At 37.6% G+C, this 16,005-nt stretch overlaps 1 protein-coding gene across 1 annotated transcript in view; it reads right to left on the bottom strand.

Annotated features, from left to right (window-relative positions):
• The window catches only part of LOC144969351 (matrilin-1-like), a 217,998-nt gene that overhangs the window by 15,708 nt on the left and 186,285 nt on the right, over positions 1–16,005 (bottom strand). The gene's annotated exons all lie outside the window — the stretch shown is intronic.

The raw sequence follows: 16,005 nt of genomic DNA, 5'->3' as shown, positions 1-16,005 counted from the left end.
AGAGAACAATACAATAAAAATAAAATCATTCCAAAAATCAGCCTGCTTCGACAGACATTAATTAATTAAAATATTTACTTGTTTATACTTAGTCAACGTCATTTATATTTTTTAATTGGTTTATCTTTATTATTTTTTCTATCTAAATTTATGACATAGGTAATTCAAGAGTTAAGATTTTGATCAACAAGACCGATATTTGAGGCAGATTGATTTTTTTTGGGATGCTCTTTTTCTTGTATCGTTCTCTCTGTTTTGTCTGGCACTGCTTCATACATACTTTTTCAGATCGTCAAAGGGTTTAGTCTCGCCCATCAAATAACTAGCATTGGTGTATTCATAGTCCGGTAAATACATGAGGCGACTTACAACGATTTAGAAGCCAATTTTGTATTCGTCTGTCTGGCGGACTATGATAGTATATGTCGTAACATCGCATCAATTTGGTACTAAATCAGGATAAACCAGATTAGAGAATTGGGCTTAAAGCAAAAACGTGTTAGAATAATGACATTTTTGTGTCTTCCAAAAAAACCCCCAAAAAAATAAAGGAAGAAAAAACACAACACCCCCCCCCCCCAAAAAAAAAAAAAAACAACCCCCCCCCAAAAAAAAAACAAAACACACACACAAAGAAAAAAAACAAAAAACAAAACAAAAAACAAACGATAAACAAACAAAAACAAAAGAAACCTGTCAAATAAATGAATAATTTTACAAAACAAGCATATTCAATCTCCTTCGTGACAAATTTAGTATATTTCTGAAATTTTCAAATAATTTTGACATAAAATTCCTGTTTTCGCATTGGGCATCAGTTCACGCTTCACAATTCCACGATGCTATACTGCCGGTCACATAATATGCCTAAGGGTAAAAATAGACCAAGTATCCAATAAATAACTATCTATTTGACACGAAGTAAATAACCGAATCTACTGTTGTACAAAGGTACGTCCATAAGGTGATAAGTAATACTGTTGCCTTAGCGATGTCGACTCAAGGTTGTCATCTATGCCTTCCACTCAAGCGCTCGCTTACAATGGCAACGCTCAACCAGCAAACTCGGACAAAAACAGATTTTTCATATTGACCAGTAAACTTTAACCTGATATATACCGACTGATCGGTTATTGTCCTTCAGTGTCGTTTGCCCCATGGAACAGGAGCTTATCACGGTTCCTTCGGCGTGAAACGAACAATAGCAATTGATCGCTTCCCTTTTGGATAGGACGCTAGTCTATCACAAACTGCTTTTCACCAGGTCTGACGGACCCATCTACCCAGAAGCTGCTGGGTGGACAGGAGGGTCAGGAAAAATATCGACTTCACCGTGGATCGCTCACGGCTCTTTTAGCGAAGCGAGTGCTCTACTTACTGAGTTATCGGGACCCCCAAATTGGTCGATTAAGATGATCCAAATGTGTCAAAAAGTTTTTAATTTTTTCGACATGTCTGAAATTAGCTTGATTTATTATCATTATATTATTGTAAATATTTCATGGCTGAAATGACATGGTAAATTTTGACCTGTTAATAATGTTGGCAGGTCACTTGTTTTGTCAGTTTCTGTGAAGTAGTGGAAAACGCGTTCGGATCGCTTTGTTAAGTCGAGATTTCAGAGTTCGAACCTTGGTTCGAATCCTGGCTGTTGGTATAAATTATTTGGGAGGATTATCTTTTAGAAGATCTTCCTAATTAATTATCTTTGTAGACAACATCATCATTATCACTCCTTTCTTCTCCCCCTTCTCCATCGCCCCCACTTGTCAGCATCATCTTCATCATCGACAACTTTATCATCACGACCACCACCACCACCAACACAAAACCTACACAACCACCACCACCACCACCACATCATCATCATCATCATCATCATCATCATCATCATCATCATCATCATCATCATCATCATCATCATCATCATCATAACCAACATCACAACACTTGTTTATCACCATTGCCGCGACTACCGCAACCACAATTAGCATCACCATCACTTTAACAACCGTCATCATCACCACCCTTTTCACTTTTCACCACAATTTTCACATTCTCTATTCCAAACCCCCCATCTTACAAAACAACCCGTACTAGGCTATTACTATTTCCTTCTGGCCTCGACTTCCTACAATCCACACTACACTTCCCGTTTTCCATTTATTGTTTCTAACAAGATCTGGCAGGGTGTGAAAACTTAGCAGGTTTCAAAGAGAAGGACTAACGACAGCTTTCCCTGCCAAGATAATAACGGTGTAACTAGAAGGCAATCACATGACCTTGGCATGTCCGTTAGGTGATGACAAATTAACCAGTTAACTGCCGCACTCTGGAAAAACTTGTATGTAAAAATTCGGCCAGAAAACAACTCGTCCTTCAAATATCGATCGATTTAAATAACCCTCATCTCGGCTAAAATTCTCAAACGCATGTCTTCACGAAGCAAACAAGGACGTGATTATCTTGAATAAAGATGTGGTTTCTAGTTTTATTTCAGAGTGTACCTCATGAAAGTAGGGAATTAAAAACGCAAATAGTAAACAAGTAGATCTAAATTAACGAAAATTATTGGCAAACTTTATGGGATGCTTGGCCTTCAATGACCAGTCTGGCAACATAAGTGAAGATTCTAATTATGTCCAGTAATCGCTGTTTTATTGTTAACATAAGCAACTGGTCAAGGTTGGTCTATGTATGACCTTAATCATATTATTTTGTCAAAGTAAGTATGGCATAGGTCTAAAAAGTATATTGTGCAGTTGGCACTTCACATGTTTGGAGTGTGGGCATTGCGAAAGTGAAAGGAGAGAAGAAACAAAAGAACTAACGGTGAATAGGTACGATTTGGGCCTCATTAGAAGTTCTGTTCGCATCACTATTGCTGCTCTTTGGTCAAATGAGAAAGATTTCATGAAAAACAAAACAAAACAAGCCCAAACAAAACAAAACAAACCCAAACAAAACAAAACATATAAAACAAAAAATAAACCCTAACTCCCAAAACTACCACCACACCACTACCACCACCACCACCAACAACAACAACAACAAACAACAACAACAACAACAACAACAACAACAACAACAACAACAACAACGACAACAACAACAAAAACAAAAAAATAACCCAAAAAAAAGTAAAATCAGAATCCGATCCCCACTAGAAAAGGATTAAAATCATAAAATTTGACTCCAGATCGGTTCCTTACTTTATGAGCTATTACATTTAAGAGTACTGATGCTACGACTCAAGCAGATCATCTGCGATCAAAACTGACACGATATAACGAGGTTTCATTGTAGTATTGTTTTCCAAATATTTCGATGAGGCACCTGACGTTTTCACTCCTGTCAGTTCAAATAAAATAACCGAGAATTTTATGATAAAAACACATCCGCTAGAGGGGGAAGACTTGGTCATTAAAACACGCCCAGATCATCCCGGATTGAATGGAGCGGACAGAGGTAGTGTCACCAAACTGGCTTGACCATGGGTCAGTTTGAGGCACTCCTCAGCAGGAGGTGACGTATCGTTGAACAGAGCGCAATTCAATTACTGAGATGAAAAGTATTATCGTGCTCTGAATGGGTTTTTTTAATCGTCAAAAGTTTTCGTTCAAATATCGATCGATTAAAATTTGCTTCAACTGGTTGAAAAGTCTCAAATTTGAGTCACCCTCAGGTTTGAGACTTTTTGTTAAGCTAAGATTTATTCAAATCTCTTCTTACCGACTTTTTTCAAAAAATTATTTTATTGAAATGTCATACCGACCCAAACCACAAATTGAATTTTTAAACTCAAATTCAAAAGCAATAAGCAAATGTTATACATAATTTTGTTGATCAAAACAAACTTTTCAAAACCGCATTAAGTTCGTGTAAATCGACGGGCACTTATTTGCAGGTCTGATAACCCAATTCCTTATGCGCTCATTGTTTTAATGAAAATCTCAATAATGACGCAAAATATCATCCATTACAACAATGTTAAACTAGGCCTATAAGTGGATTCGGGTGTCAGACCTGCATATATGTACTTCTCGGTGTAAATTCAACAACGATTTTGCTTTAATTTTCTTTTGTTTGGATTTGTAAGACAAATAAGATAAATGATCGTATCATAACGAATGTGACAATTTTAATAATTTGAAAAGGAGAGGGTTAAGAGTCTCGGTTTGAAATTTTAGACGAGTTGACAGCACTGACTTTTTTTAAGGATGATGGGGGGGGGGGGGGGGGGGGGGGGGGGGGGGCAAATTGGAAAAAAAATAGTAACCTAGTAACCACCATAGTATTATCTTCAATGGGGATAATTTGTGGGGCCAGATTGACATGCAGTGCAGATGAGTTAGTGTTATTGGTGTAACTCTTATATGTTAGTCACTCTCTCTCTTTCTCTCTGTCTCTCTCTCTCTCTCTCTCTCTCTCTCTCTCTCTCTCTCTCTCTCTCTCTCTCTACACTCCCCCTCTCGCTCGCCGACCCCCCCCCCTTCTCTGTTTCACTCTTTCCCATTGTCTTTCTATGGCAAACAAACGTTCTGGTGAACCCAAAGATATTTTTAATTTCAGATTGTCTACGAGATGCACGAACTACATATTTATTGTTTGAAACATTGAACCAGACGCGACAGCTTGGAGTCTTCATTGTAAACATTACAGTGACATAGGGACTTCAGGATGCAGTCCTTTTAGAGTATTTAGAGTATGTATACTGAGCAATATCCATTAACCGTGCTCAAAGCGCTTTACAATGGGCCCAACCAACAGCAACACTTAACCATCTCCCTCCCCCCTCCCCCCCCCCCCAACCCAAACCTTTTGTAGTTATCATATATTTTGTTGCAGAGCAGAAAGAAAGCAACTGTCGTTCGTTTAAAAAGAAAAAGAAAACAAAACACCTCCCCCCCCCCCCCCCCAAAAAAAAAGCAAAGCCAGCCCCCCCCCCCCCCACTAAAAAAAACACAACAAAACAAAAAACAAAAACAAAACAAAAACAACAAAGAAAAGGGTTCTCCATTAGTGTCATTAAATGCAGGTATATAACTACCAAGGTAATTAGTATAACAGGGTAAGGTTTTATACACTATTTTTACATGAAAAATGTTTTAAGGCTTGTGGTTAAGGTCTAGCTTCGCTATCAAATTTTCTTAAAGAAATCGGGTGAGAATTTAATACAGCGGAGGAAACGGAAATAAATAAGCAGCGTTTTACTTTTTATAATGTGAGGTTAAAGTTCAGACTGAAATTCCCTGTCAAACTCATACCCACCCATTAATCTGTGTTTTATATATTAACTACGTTGCTAAGTTCCCCATATCGTCTCTTATGAAAACAAACTTTCTCTGACAGCCAAATCAACACCTTTTGTTAAAGTTATAAACATGTTCGACAACACTTGGTCTGCTATTCCTCATCCACATGTCAAATTCCCGTGACTACTTCATTTGCAGACAATGGTAGCACGAGATCGATTTTGATTTTTTACTTACTAGTGGATAACCCGAAATATTTGCGGGAAAATAAGGACTGTTGCGAATAGGCATTCATTATTTTAATCATTATACTATTGTATTGTGGATCTTCAAATAGATGGAAACGAAACATTTGAGTCATCAACTATCAAAATCGGTTCGGTAAAAAGTCTATAGGCGCGCGCAAAATACCGTTTGAGGCGTTTGGTCACAAATTAATATGTGAGGTAAACGTTTTCTAGCCAAAATGAAAATAGTGGTGTTTTAAATTAAAAAAAAAAAACAGAAAACAACGTAAGTATTTATATAGCGCAATATCCACTAAACCTGCCCAAAGCCCTTTACAAGGCTCTTTACTAGCCAACAAATACGTAGGACGAAATATGACCCTTGTTAGGCCATATTACAACTGTTTTTGATAGAGACAAAGCTGTTAACGGCAGTAATCTTACACATGAAGGTGATAGAGGTGATGAGACTTCATATCAACTTGCATTCCATGAGAAAAAATAAACGAAAAAAAACTCTGATCTAGTCCAATCCGCCTCCCCCCCCCCCCCCCCCCCCCCAAAAAAAAAAAAAAGACCACAAAATACAAAACAAAAGAAAACAACAACTCACCCCCCCCCCCCCCCACCCCATTTTCAAAAAGGAATAAAAACAAACCAACACACCACACCTCCGAACAGACATGGTAAGCCATTGTTACATAGATGAATGTGTCTCGATACACACATAGTACTTATGCTATTATAAATACACAGTCACGTGTCCGAACATGCACACACACGTGATAACAAAGTGACAATATGATTTTTAGAAGCCATTTTCACACGTCCATATTCTTCATCCTTCAATGACTTCTTACTGGAATACTTTGTGTTGATGGATGGACTAGCTTCTCGTCTGGAATTCCTATCATCGACGTTATTTGAGCTGGAGTGCGCGTAAAAAAAGTGGTTCAAAAATGATTTGACCATCAACCATCATCGACCCCCCCCCCCCCCGCCGCCCCCCATCCCACATCCTCCATAGACTTTTCTCATAATTTGTTACCAGTGGACTCTTTACGGTATTAGATCGGAATGATTTCGATTCTAAAATTGAATTTTTTTAATAGTCATATGTATGAAAAAGTCCTTCAGAGCCATTGGAACCATTAGATTCATAGACTTATAGCGGGAAACGGACAATGACATTGTTACTTGTTATCCTTTGGATAGGACACTGGTCTATCGCAAAGTATTTCCCGCCAGATATAATAAACCAAGCTATCCAATCATTGCTGAATTTAAAAAATAATCTTGACTTCACCCTGATTCGATCTCGATACCTTTGCTTGTAAAGCTAGTGCTCTAAAAACTGACCTATCATCCCTCCGCCATAGGCATTATGAAAAAAAAACACACAAAAAAAACCAAAAACAAAACCAAACAAAAAAGAAAAACAAACAAAAAAAAACTTGAGCTTTTATAGAGAGCATTATCCACTAACGTGTCCAAGAGGTCCCTGACCAACAGCAACACGTAACATGTAGAACGAGACATGACGCCTGTTAGGCGATATTACAATTTTTCCGACAGAAACAACATTGTTAACGGCCAGGTACTCACTTTACTCCTGAGTACTGTGAGAGAATGTGAGTAAAGAGCCTTTTCCAAGGACTCAAGTATGTGCTGAACGAGGCTCTAACCCAGGACAGTCCGACCCGAAAGCGAGTTTCATACCACAAGACTACATAGCCACACAAATGAGTCTTGGTTTAATTTTTTTATCTTCCATTGAGGAGAATGGATATAATTTAGTTGACTGAAACAAAAATTCATCAGTTCTGGTGATTTCAGCTTAATACTCCCCGTTTGACAATGGGTTCACCGCGAGGTAATACTGTTTACAGGCGATTGGATTAAACATTAAACATCTTCTAAACGTGCTCAAAGTGCTTTACAAAGATCCCTAGCCAACAGAAACATTTATTATGTAAGACTAGACAATATTAATTCAATTAGGCAATATTAATTCATTTCCCTGAATTTATTTCTGTAAACAGCAAAGTACTCATTTTACACCTGAATACGGTGAGAGAATGTGAGTGAAGAGCCTTTTCCAAAGACTCAACTATGCGCCGCCCAGAGCTTGACCTGAAGCCAGGACCTTCTGGTCCGAAGGCAAGTGTCATGCCACAAGATCACAAAGTCGCAGGTATAAATAATACTGTTTTGAGGGGATAGATCACATCTGTGTTTAAATTTTCTGTCCATAATGACTAAAAGGCGTTATTTGCGTGTACATAACAGACGAGAATTCTAACCAGAAAATATGTTAAAAAAGCAGGTAAATAAGAAAAACAAATGGGAGCGGAAAACCTTAAGTAAATAAATGCTCAAGTCTCCAGACACTCAGTAATAACTCACTACTGTTGTTTACTAGCAAGGGAGAGGAGAGGCCGGGGGGAGGGTAAGGTCTAAATTGTTTATGGCTTGCCAATCTATACCTACAGGCGTTTTACTATTCAAACAATAAAATTTGATACTGTTGTTTGGGAAGTTACATTAACATGCTAATCTTTCGAAAAATCAGAGTTGTAAAAAAAATAAATGTTGTCTATAGATGTTTTAAAGAAAAATCCATTGTAATAATTGATATTATATATCGACATTATAACGACAATTTTCCCTGTAGGTGAAAATATGTGACCCAGGGAGTCATTCTGGTATTATGTTGGAATTAACTAGATGAAGAACATTTGAGTTTTTAGTCAAAAGTTTGAAATTAGAAATTAAAGATTATTGAAGTTGAAGTAATGAAGTTTAATCTTCCCAATGACGACATAATTTATTAAAATCAATTAAAAAAAAAGAGTATGCCCTTTCGCCACGACATCATAATATTTCGTCGCCTATGCATTCCACGAAGGAATATAGATATTCATCAAACACGGTGTCTGATGTCAACAGGAATCACACTTGTTGTCGAAGTGAGCAAATTGGGGGTTAATAATCTTGCTCAATGAAAGAATAGAAAGTGCCTGAAGCGGGGCTCAAACCCGGGACCTTCCGGGTCCCAGTGAAATGCCTTAACTACTCGGTCACTTCTTCCCAATGAATCATAATTTTTAAAAACCAAATGGGAGACCTCTGGTCCGCTTTAAATTAAATAAAACATGGTGCGCAAAGCTCGTATGTAGACTTCAGAGTTTTGATATAGATATATTTGCCGATCGTGAAAATCGGAGACTTAGATTTGATCCGCCGACCATCGAAATAGCTAATGAAAACGTCTAAGGGTGAGACCAAGGTTCGAGAGAGAAATTGATGATGTAGAAAACACAATGGATGGCGAGTGTGTTGATAAAAATGTGATCAAAACGGCATTAGGTCGGGGTGAACTTGATATTTAAAATTCCATTTTGAGTATAACTTATAAAGATTTGCCCAAAATAAATCCCCTCACTAAGGAGGATGAAGATCTGATCTAAAAAAGTGTGTATCAAATAGTACCAGACAAAGCAGAAAGAAAAAAATTCAAGGAAATAAAATAATAAAAAAACAGCACCCTAATTAACCAGCCTGCCCTGACTGGGAATCGAACCTCAAACCCACTGATTTCCGGTCAGTTGTGCTACCATTACACCACAGAGCTAACCGTATTTTGGACAAAAAAAAACAAACCCAAAAGACCCCACATATTTTAAATTTTCGCTTAAAAACTCGTCATTCAGATGTCTTTTTTCACAAAAGTTGAAACACTTGAAGTTCCTAGTTCTGACCCTTTTTACTTTAAACTCAATTTTCTTCTTTTCCGACATTATACCAGATTGACTTGGTTGGCCACATAAAGAATGACAGGAGATAACTTTGAAATGAAAATTAAAATCATATCTAATTCATCAGGGGATTTTTCTTTCGACAGTTACGACCACCTATAAAGTGTCCAAAATGTAGCTACAGGCTTTAGCCAAAACTTTAGATCAACCAAAGGAATGTAATAAACTAACTAAATGTATATATTTATTATTAAACTTGTATATTGTGAGCAACTTATATAGGTATAGGCTTTAAGCCCAAACGATACAAACTTAAGATTAAACAGAAGACAGGGGAAAATGAACTCCATGTCTATAATCATCCCGCTTGTTTTCTATTGTGAGCCACTGATATAGCTTTAGGCTTTAGCCTAAACGATACAAACTTTAGATTACATAAACTACCTGTCCATATATTATCCCACTTGTCCATGGTTGATCGCAGGAGTAGCCCATTCATATAACACCAAGCGTACTAATAGCCTGCAGCTACAATCCTATCCAATCTCCAGAGGTATGCCCAATTTCCACACCTGCTGTCACCAACCACGTTAAAGGAGCATCACTATCTCCAACAAATCTGGGCGAGACTGTGAAAACATACTCGGATAATTTCCCCATTATCTCCGGGGATAATCCCTGACCTCATGAATCCTTTCGGAGGGGGGGGGGGATGTTGACGGTTGAAACAGACACCGGTCAGGTCAACACGAGGACAGTTTCTTGTTAAGTGCAAGTTTCACCCAGCCTGACGTAGTATGACTATTTGTAGAGTTTGTTTGGAAACCATATCAACCAGGAGTCTACCTTTGTGGAAAGCACCCACAATTTTAAGGACAATGTGGATGTCTCGATAACAAAAATTCACAAATAATGTTACTTCCTCCCCCCCCCCCCATCCCCGAGAAAATAAACAAATAACCCTGGCCCCATTTTAGAAAGTGACTAATTGAAAAAAAATAATCCCAATAAACCCCTAACCCCCCCCCCCTCCCACCTTCCCAAAAACTCCAATGCATTTTAAAACAAAACAAAAGATAACCCCATCACCCCCCCCCCCTTCCAAAGAAGAAAAAGAAAGAAAAAACTCCAACAAAAATAACAAAACAAAATACACACCCTAAAATGAAAACAAAATAAAACATCCCCCACCCCCACCATCACGAATATGATAGAATTAATAACGATGCCAAGCAACGCAGGTTATCAGCTAGAAGATAGCGATTGCTAAGTGACATAGATAATTGTTTTATCTCAAAACATCTCTGAAATCATCATGTTAATTGTTATCATAAATTTGAAAAATGTGCTAGTTGATGCCACCTGTCGTCAAATCAGCCTTAAAAATGAACGTGAAACATGAATGATTTCTTTTGTTTTTATTTCTTTTTAAAAAACATTTATTTATTCGTTTATTTATTCTTTTTTTTTTTTTATTTTGGGAATAGAGGGGTAAAGATGACTTCCGTGACTGACAAAAACGTTTTGCTAATTTTGTCCAGCAAACTTTTACTTCATAAATATATCGATCGATAAGGATGTTTGTAGACAGTAAGACACAGTTGTATGGTCGGGTTTGAACCTGCGACCTTATTGGTACGACAACTCCGCCTGGCAGGTGAGAGCGTGGCTCTACCGTGTGAGCTATCCACGAACACAAAAATATTCGTTTCAAACCCAAAGTCATTTCTAGATCCCTCTCTCACCCACTTCTTGAGATCGCCGATTCGTTCACCACCATCGCGAAGTAATTTTGACCAGCAGTTAAGCCTAATAGCCAATATTCTCATCACAAACATATAACATAGAAACGATTGAGACATTGAGTATGCTCCGGTGTATGGGGTGAATTTTTAATTCAGAAAAGTGAGTGGAGCAGGCACTTATGTTGGTAACAACAAGATATGAAGTGAGTAGAAAAGTGCCAGAAGACAATAGAGAATAAAAAATTTTTTCGCGGCGGTGGTGGGGTTTGAACCTGCGACCTTATTGGTACGACCCACCACCGCCGCGAAAAAAAAAAATTTTTTTATTCTCTATTGTCTTCTGGCACTTTTCTACTCACTTCATATCTTGTTGTTACCAACATAAGTGCCTGCTCCACTCACTTTTCTGAATTAAAAATTCACCCCATACACCGGAGCATACTCAATGTCTCAATCGTTTCTATGTTATATGTTTGTGATGAGAATATTGGCTATTAGGCTTAACTGCTGGTCAAAATTACTTCGCGATGGTGGTGAACGAATCGGCGATCTCAAGAAGTGGGTGAGAGAGGGATCTAGAAATGACTTTGGGTTTGAAACGAATATTTTTGTGTTCGTGGATAGCTCACACGGTAGAGCCACGCTCTCACCTGCCAGGCGGAGTTGTCGTACCAATAAGGTCGCAGGTTCAAACCCCACCACCGCCGCGAAAAAATTTTTTATTCTCTATTGTCTTCTGGCACTTTTCTACTCACTTCATATCTTGTTGTTACCAACATAAGTGCCTGCTCCACTCACTTTTCTGAATTAAAAGTTGTATGGTCCTCGCTTCGTATCCAGAAGGTGCCGAGTTTGATTTCTCACCGCGCTGTGTGGCCTTTGCGACTATCGTCTGAGTTATACCAATTTTCCTTTGGAATAGACCCTTAAGAACCCCCCCCCCCCCCTTGTGGTAAATAGTGTGATTGGTTTTTTTTTCTTTTAACAAAAACTTTAAAATCAGAATAGTCCCTCGCGTTTAAGACTTAATTGATAAGTTGGGGAATATTTCTATCTATCAATATATGAGGAAGAAAAAAAAAGTTTTCTGACCAAAGTAAGAAAACGGTATATTGTCAGCTCAGCTAACGACAGAAAAGGTTGCATCTATAGAATGGTGCAATCCAACATTGACATTAATGGATGTTCTAACAACCAATTAGGTCGGACTTCTCCCTAGGCGGTCCACTAGGGTATCATTGTAACATCTCTCCTGAAAGATGACTGAGGAGGGATTACCATTGAGCCCTCTTAGTCACACAAGACTACGAGGCTAGCATTAGACAGACAGTACTCATAAAATATGATAGAAAAGAAGAAAGACAAACTATAATTGGGGTATAATTTATTTGAGTCCACAAAACCAAGTAATATAACCAAACGCTGACCAATAGGAATGCGACTACCTAATTTTTCCCAGCCCTGACCTGAAAAATACCGCGAGCTTTGCGATAATACACAATATTGACTAAATCTGCACAAAACTCTATATGAGGTAGGACAAAACGTGGTGCTTGTGGGGCTCAGTTAATTTTATTGTTGTTGTTTTTTTTGGTTTTTTTTTTAGAGAGAGAGAGAGAGAGAGAGAGAGAGAGAGACAGAGAGAGAGAGCAAGAGAGAGAGAGAGAGAGAGAGAGAGAGAGAGAGAGAGATAATGTCGTTTCCGGTCAGATACTCATTTTATATCTGAATATGGTTTTAAAAAAACGGCGGGAAAGAGTCTTTTCAAGGAACTCAACTTTGCGCCGGTCTCAGCGGGACCCAAACCTGAGGTCACAAGCATAGTGTCATACCCCTAGACCACAAAACCGCACCTATATTAGCCTATGTACATCGAGTCCCAACTGTGCACGTAATCTGCAACCTGAGAGAATCAAAACAATCCGATCCAAAACCAACCAGACTAGATATAGTTACCTATTCATTGTACTATACAATTCAGCTATCTTGTCACCTTATTCTGTCAATCAACAATGACCCCCGACTTCAACCTTGACTGCTTTCTCAGCTTGACCACTACTATTATAACACCTTTCCTGCATTGTGTCCAGCTGAACTTGATGACCAGATGAATACAAGAACCTAGGTTCCATCAACGAGGTATAGTCACTACCATTGAGTATTGGGAGAATTGGTTGCTCTGTTATTTAATTTGTCTTTCAATTTGTTCTTAAAAAGTAACTTGACAGTGTGTTAATCTGGTTCTCTGTCTCAGGTATAAACAACTGGCTAAGAAATAAAAACTATTGCGGGCAACATGTTAGTTTTGTTTCAAAATTTGAGCTTTACTATAAAGGTCTTCGATCTTTAATCGTTTAGGGTTTTTTTTTATTAACACTGCTATTTCTCTCTTAAAGACGAAAACTTTAAAAAAGATATCCTTCAGAACAAAAGAAGAGAGAGAAAGAGAGAGAGAGAGTAAGAGAAAGAAAGAAAGAAAGAGAGAGAGAGAGAGAGAGAGAGAGAGAGAGAGAGAGAGAGAGAGAGAGAGAGAGAGAGAGAGAGAGGGTGGGTGGGTGGTAAAGCAAATAGAAAAACTGATCAAAACAAACAAAACATATTCAACATTAGATCAAATTGATTGACTTTTTAGTTGCTAATCCTCAAGAAAATTACAAATTTGTAAGTCTACACACCGAGGCCATTCAGTCAAGAGATCAATACTCAAAGCCGAGAATGACGTTCAATAGATAATTATTTTTTTGTTGACGTTCTGTATCTTTGGAATTTTCAAATCTCTCAGGACTCGGAAACTCCAAATTACCGTTTCCATACATTTTTGAATATTCGATACTTTAAACGAACTCCAACGTATTAATCATAATGAAAATCACTGTAAAAATATTCCATGAAGACAGTTTGTTTTCATATAACATTTTTCAATGGGCTAATTGATGGGTGTCTGAGACGCAGCAAAAACAAGCAAATATTTTCGTACAGTGTCATTCTCTCCTTACCAGCCATTTTCATGACATTCGCCGAAAATGAAATAATCATCTAAGACAGAGATTCAAAGCAATAAACAAATATTATTTTGTTCAGAAACGTAGATCATTCAACACAGTGTAAATTTCTTATACATCTAACAAAGATTTGTCTTCTTTGAAAAATTAAAGAAAATTGAAAAAGAATTATGTTGGTTGTATCGTAGTAACGATTTTGCCATTGATAATAAGGAGAGGAATATTCTTGACTGAATTGGATTTCCCATATTACGCCTGAATTCCTTCCTTGTCTGTCTCTTACAAAGTGACATCAAGAGAAAGCAAATGGACTTTATTATCCTTTAATCATCCACATCGGGGGGGGGGGGGGGGGGGGGGGGGGGGGAGGACAATGACCTTATAACTCATGTACGTGCGCGGTCGATGTTGAAAATAATTGTTAAGGCGTTCTAATCAAGATCTTGTCCAGCTTAGTTACTTTACAAAATCCATCTAGTTTTCTCTGTTTGAAGTAATCTGAAAGGACAGATACTTTAATAATTAACACGTCCAGATGTTGCGGATATAATTGAGAGTGAACTTTAAACTGTTAAATGGTATTATTTTAACGGTACCTTGAGGTTCAAGTTTCAGGTTAAAATGAACCGGAAGTGGAATTTCACGACCAGACCACGATAACCACACAGAGCTCAAAATATTTGGAGAGCGAATAACTCGAATTCTGCCGTGACGAGTATTTAACTTGAACAACAACATAAAGCTAGCGAGCAAATTAATGTTTTCGTTCCTGCTCTCAGTGGAAGCGCGTCTCTTTTGATTATTAGTAACATAGCACTTGTATGATTTATGACTAGATATCTATGTTGTGTTTGTCCCAACCAATGTGATTAAAACACTTGTTGAAATATTATTTTAGAAATGAATTCATTTATAGTGGACTAATTTGTTTTCTTTTCTTTAATTTCTCTGAAATTGAAACAGAAGCCAATTGGCGACAAAGCGGCAAGAAGGCTCGAGAGGAGTTTTCAAAAAAAGACGATTTCTTGAAAAAAGCAACGAATCAATTTTGTCAGATTGTTTTCACTGTTATTAAAAGGTCATTTTTTTCGTCAGCAAATCATTCCTAAATTGAAGGAAATTCTTGTATTCAAAGAAAAAAAATATATTCCGATTTGACCCGGGGTTAAGTTAAATTGTCTTTTTGGGTGCATCACTCGAGTATGTTCATTTTGTTTCATAATAGACATAACACAATAATATGATCACTGATACAAGTTGGTCGGCGTAGATAAGATAAGGTCATATGTGGACAAAAGCCTGGACTAATGGCTTGGAGTGGTGATGGTAATTGGTTATGATATATCTAGATGTAGTCAGGGTGTACCTTGCTCAAGGTGGAATTTGTAGAAAGCGGTGGTAACACAGTATACAAATTACGTTAATGGAGAAATGCTTTAAAACCATCTCGTGACGTAGTTAGAGAATAATCCATTCATTAGTGCGTCGACGAAAGCTGTCTCTATGACCATTCCCTGATTCCTAGTGTGTGTACGGTACAGTGATTTGTGACCAAGCAACTCAATCTGGTACTATGGAGAAATGGAGCAGCCGACAAAAAGTGAGTTAAGGTTCTATCAGAAATACGAAATTATAGTTGTTTTTTTTCGTTTATATTGAAAGAAACTATCTATACATAAACTCACCATTGACGATTATAAACGTAACTAGTGTGTCATAATTTTGACTGTTAACTAAATTTTCATTATCTAGATAGTTTAAAATATCGTTTTGAGACAACATGCCAAATGAATGAAAATTAAAGAAAAGGCTTCAAGATGAATCTCTAGTAAAATGAAGCACTCGGAGTAGAGTGTATTCTTATTTTATATAACAGGGAATGGGTAGTCGTTTACTACAATTTCGAAGAACACTGAACGATGTGGAAAAAAATTGCCGTCAGCCTAAAGTTGGATCCAGTCACTTAACATAATATTAATGTGATGGGGGTTACAGGTGGCAGAAGGAAGAATTATATT

Source organism: Berghia stephanieae, chromosome 3 (assembly GCF_034508935.2).
Source record: "Berghia stephanieae isolate SIO BIC M18660-M18661 chromosome 3, UCSD_Bste_1.3, whole genome shotgun sequence".
Taxonomy (NCBI): Eukaryota; Metazoa; Mollusca; class Gastropoda; order Nudibranchia; family Aeolidiidae; genus Berghia; species Berghia stephanieae.
This window is presented reverse-complemented; position numbering and strand designations above follow the sequence as displayed.